The following is a 5,772-nucleotide window of genomic DNA, read 5'->3' as shown; positions in this document are numbered from 1 at the left end:
CAGTTTCTTCTTGAATACCCTCTTCGTGCCAAGATACTCCAACAACCCTTGTATTTCTTAGCGATTCACCATTTTGTACTAGTGATTCATTGTAATTTTACATGATAATATAATTTGGTGAGAGATTTGCCAAAAAAATTATATTTACATATTATATTATTAATAAAATCACCTTCTATTTTTCCTATGTATCATGGGGATTCGCCCATTTATTATACATATAAATTTAGCAGGGTTCTTAAAATTTTCCCTGGTAATGAATGTTTGAATGGTGTATTGGTTGTGATCTTCATGAATTTCATGGTCACTTGCATGATTATGACTAGTTATCTAAAGTTTACTCAGGTAACTTGTCATCTCATGAGTTATGAGTTAACTTACCTATTTATGAGTTTGGGAAATTTCTTGATATGACCTCGTTTGTAGGATATTTTACATAAGCTTAATTTATATACATTCATGGAAAATTTTAAGGATGAAAAATTATCTTAAAGTTTAAAACCTTGGTGAATTTCACTAGTCTATAATATGAATACTTGGTGGGCTCCAGTATTGTAGCAATAATGCTACAACTCCTGGAGCTTCCTTCTCTAATTTTATCAACCCAGTAGTTCGTAACAAACTTGGAAGCGACGGTGCTGTATGCACAAGTACTAGCTCTTGTCACAGCTGTCACTTGGTCAGCTGGCACAAGTCCGCTAGGGCTCAAGCCAACTTCTATGAGCTCTCAGAAGAAGCTTTTTTAACTGATGAACGAAGGCTAACTCAAAGGAAATTAACCTACTTTGCAAAAATGAAATGAACGCCAACAAGAAATGAAAACCCTAGCAAACCCTAATTCTACCAGCTAGTCCTACTGATGCAACGGAGAGAATGCAAACTACTGAAAGTGATGCCATTACTTCTATTAAGGTGAGGTGCATGTGTCTAGACTACTTTGATCTAAAGAAAACATATTTTTGTATTTTTGTTCAAGTTGTTGGAATTATTATGCGTGTGCTTCTAACTGGGTCTTGACTGTTGCAGGGATAGATCAAGGAGGGAAAGGCTTGGAAAAGGTCAGGAAGGCTCAGAGAGGGTCTAAAGAATCCCTAACATCCTTTCAAAGAAGTTCACAAAGTTTAGATGCCTAGCAACCGTGTTTACGAGCTTCTATAGGAAGTCTGCAGGGGTTCTACAGGATGTTCAGGATTTCTACAGGAAGTTCAGTAATTCCTACAGGATGTTCTGCAATCGGATTTTTGGGTGATGGATGAGTGGAAGAGGCTATATGGATGGCTAGGGAGGTAGGAGGGGAGCTTGTGATGGCTTATGGACAGAGAGATGAGTTGGAGAGGGGGTGTGCTAAGCTGGTTGGTCTAAAGGAGAGTAGAGGGAATGGAAGGCCGAAAAGGTATAATCACGTGGGTAATAGAAGAGTTAGGAGGCAAGTGATATAACTGGGAGATGAGTAGATGGCCTAGGCACGGCTTAGAAGGATAAGGGAGTGAGGGAGTAGTACTGCACAATGTAAATGAAACAAATCATCCATGTCTTGCACATAACCGAAATTTCATCAACTTATTCTAACTGTTTTAATAAAAACCAAAGAACAGCAACGTTATTTCTGAGAGAAATCATGCATGGTGCTGAAGCAAAGATTCATTCCACAAGATTTAAATGCATGACCACTGCTACAAATGAGAACATTGCATCAAAGCTTGCATGAACATGTAAAACAATGTTTTTGGTGGGTGGCACGGTCTACAATTCCAGCCCCTAAACAGAGGTGAAAGTGAGTGTGCAGTCAACCCTTTTTGGATCTCTGATTAACTCCAATCTCCTCACTCTAATCTAAGCTACTGAAGCAACTCTGTTCATAAAACTAACCTACTTAATCACACCAAGAAATTCAACGCAGCAAACTGTGTTTCCAAATGCATGTAAAGGAAAAGGAATATAATGCTGAAAGAAAGGTAACAATACAAGGAAGGATGCCTTTTGCTCTCAGGTTGGGCCCAACCCCAAGAGCTATGGCTCCTTTAAGAACTCAGAACTGAACTCAAATCTGCCTGCTTTTCATTAAAAGATAATAGTCATAAGTCAAATAACATGCCAAAAATGGCTTAGAAAAGCAAAACAGAGCTATCAGCTCCTAATTCAGAATATGCAACAAGGTTTCAAAAGTCCCCCTCGATGGCTACAGCCTCATCATTTATACATTACGAGGGCCAAGCTGGCCTCCTAAATTAGTGGGGTTTGGCTGACCAAATTAAGAGTAATCTGCTGCTTCCTCAAAATCCATTTGGCTGCCTTCTAGCTCGGTGGTGGGGGCTGTTAGAGCTCGGAGTTGAGGGTGAAAATCACGAGGAAGGCCATTCAATGCTGTGGACAACCTTCCTACAAAAGCTCAATCCCATCTTGGCTGTCTCCTAGCCCTCATCTGTGTGGTTTTGCTCCATTAAATATCAAAAAACCTGAAATAAACATGTGTTAGCCACCTAGGAATAGTGACTGCCCTCATTCGTACAAATGACATAAATATACTAAAAAATGATGCATAAGTTATGAAAAATGAAGGGTTGAGCAAGGGTAGTTAGGCCAAATGAGCCCAAAATGTTACCAAATTTGGGGCTCATCATCACCCCCCCAGCTAAAATGATTGCTCATCCTTGAGCAACTAATCCAGCTCCTCGTCCTTCATTGCCTTTACCGCCACCCTCACATCCCAAGATTCTGCAGTAGTGTCCTCCTTACTAACATGGAACCCAGCCTTTCTTTCCACCTCTTCCCACTATTCATGCTCATCTTTCTCTGTGCTGCCTTCCATCAATCCTAACAGCAGAGGTGGGCTTAGCTTGAGGCCAATCCAGCTGGCCTGGAGGTTCTGCATAGATTTCTTATAGAGGGGCACCCGTACTAGAGCTTCTCTCATTTGAGTTGGAGTATGATATTCTCTGATTTTTAGACTGTGGGCCAATGTGTTCCATCGGCGGGTGCAAGCTTGAACACAGTTGTCCCCTAACAGTCTCTCCATATCCTCGAAATGCGCTATGGCCTGGGCCTGCTGATCCATATATTTCAATGAAGCTTGAGGGTCGGTGGATAAGTGTTGGTGTGCTGATATTAATGCAGTTGGATCCCCTGGTTCTGCTCTAATTAGTAATAGCTCATTCAGCTCTCGGTTCATGACCGCTTTGGCTTATGCTGCTCTTTTGTCTTCATGGTTCAACCATGAGGCAACTGCCATTAACTGCATATCCCCTAAGACCATGTTGGGATCCCATGAAGTCACATTAGGAAGGGCCAAATTATGGAGGTAGAACTCCGACAGTTTGGCCTTATCCTTTGAAGAACTGGTATGCATAATTCAGTGAACTGCTGCGGGTCTTGGAGCTGAGAGATACCCCTTTGCGCCAAGGTATTGATTTGAAATTGCAGCCACTGGTCTCTCAGGTACAGGCCATAGGATTTGATCGGCTGTCTGCATTGTATGGCATCCATGGCCCAACTGGCCATGCAGGCCAATTGTGCCTCTTTCTGCTGCAGCTGTTGTTTGAGAGCTTGCACCTCAATTTGTGCTTGCAGCTCTGTTTCCTGTAGATGCGTGGTTGGCTCCCCAAGACCGATTTGCAGTTCCTTTCTGCCTTGCTGTTCTGCTGTGATGTCCCCTGAGGATGTGCCTGTTCCTCTTCTCAGCTCCTGTAGCTGCAGTCTAAGTTTTTCGTTTTCTTCCTGTAAGAACACCCGCTGGCAATTCGCCACGTGTTTAGCCATGGCTAATTCCTTTCTTGCCTCCTTGAGTTGCTCCTCCAAGGGGCCTATGTCCACCACACCTTTTGATTTGGCTATTTTCATCCACGTGTGGGTTCGTACTCTCTCTTCCTCCAATGCAAGGAACAGTGGCACAGTGAATTTCTGTGGTATAATTTTGCCAGCTTCTAAGAAGTTATAATATGAGCTCAGACTTGGCTGAGGGCTAGGCTCCAAAATATGCTCTTTCTCTTCTTCTCCTGGTGGCTCTACTTCGTCCTCCCTCGGTGGTGATGAGGGTGCTTCTCCTTGTTGGGTATACGACCAAATAGTCCCACATTGACTAGAAGTGGGGAGGATCATGGGTATATAAGGATGGACAAATATCTCCATTGGTATGAGGCCTTTTGGGGTAAGTCCAAAAGCAAATCCATGAGGGCTTAGGCCCAAAGTGGACAATATCATACCATTGTGGAGATATGTGGTGTCCATAGTTCTAACAAGTGGTATCAGAGCCATGCCCCGAAGTTAGCCAAAGTGGATGAATCCTCGGAATGTTGAACAAAGGTGGTGGGCCCCGGTAATATCACGATGGGATCCGTGGATGAGCTCGATTAGACAGGCGGTGTGCTCCGGATTCTTCATGGACATGTCCTGCCCCAACACGGTGAAGAGGAGTACCTGGGATAGAGCAAGCTCTCGAGGTAGGTGGTGCTCCATGTAAGGCGTGTGCTTCCAACGCATTGGAGCAGAGAATCCTGGTTGGTAGAGAGTGGACGGATGGATAATCGTTTGAGGGGAGGCTCGATGGTCCTTTGTTCGAGGGGAGGATTGTTGGGTAGACGACCAAATAGTCCCACATTGACTAGAAGTGGGGAGGATCGTTGGGTATACGACCAAATAGTCCCACATTGACTAGAAGTGGGGAGGATCATGGGTATATAAGGATGGACAAATATCTCCATTGGTATGAGGCCTTTTGGGGTAAGTCCAAAAGCAAATCCATGAGGGCTTAGGCCCAAATTGGACAATATCATACCATTGTGGAGATATGTGGTGTCCAGAGTTCTAACACTCCTTCCATCCTCTCTGTCTCCTTAAGCCAGGCTAAGGTTTCCTGTAGAGCAGCCTCAGCATCCTGTAGCCGGGCTTTTGAGGCCAACTGGTCCAACCTCTCTTTCCAAGTAGTTGTTTTCAGGCTCCCCCTCTCATAGGTGACTGATATCTTTGAGGGGGACCTCTCCCTGGGCGAAGTAGGGGCATCCTCTATAGTGATTGGGCTACTGGATGGAGGCTGTGGCTTGCTCGTTTTTATTCTCACACTTCTCCTAGCTTTAAAATATAGAGGGGCCTCCCTCTTTCTCTTTTCCTTCGGCTTAGGAGGTGTACTGAGGGCGGCCAGCACGGCTACTGCCTCCCTTGCAAGAATGTCGGCTTTCTTTTCCTTGGGTTTTTTTTTCTCAGGGCTTCCTGTAGAAGGACCTTTTTCAGCAGATTTCTGGCTTCCTGTAGAAGCCGGTTTTGGTTTTCCTGTAGAAACAGGTGGCACCGTTTTGGTTTGTTTTGCTGAGTGGGTTTTGCTTTTTGACTTGGTTGAGGCTGCTGTCGAGGTGCCCTTACTGACGTGGACCTGCTCAGTCTTTTCCACCCTGCTTTGTAATCTTTTCTCTCTGGTCGTCAACATGGGTGTGTCATCCTTCTCTTTGGCACCCTTTTTCTCTTGTTTCTCCTTTTTCTCTTTCTTTGGTGCTTTGGCCGTGGGTCTTTGGCCTTTTTATTTCTTCTCTGCGGGTACTAACTCCTTCTCCTCACTGCTGGAGGAACCAAGCTCTTCGGTCAACATTTTTATATCGCCATCCTTAGTCAAATTTCGGAAGGCTTCCCACGAGAGAGGGACTTTGTATGTGTGGAGTGCATCCTCCACGAGGAGCTTAATGAGCCCGTGATGAGCTACCTGGTCTGGTGTGCCTTCCCTCAACTTGGTGGCACATTCAGTCATGGACTGCAGTAGAAAGTAGGGAATACTTAATTTGTTCTCTG

Source organism: Pinus tabuliformis, chromosome 7, assembly GCF_031772625.1.
Source record: "Pinus tabuliformis cultivar Carrire ecotype Pingquan chromosome 7, CPIR1, whole genome shotgun sequence".
Lineage (NCBI taxonomy): Eukaryota > Viridiplantae > Streptophyta > Pinopsida > Pinales > Pinaceae > Pinus > Pinus tabuliformis.
This window is presented reverse-complemented; position numbering follows the sequence as displayed.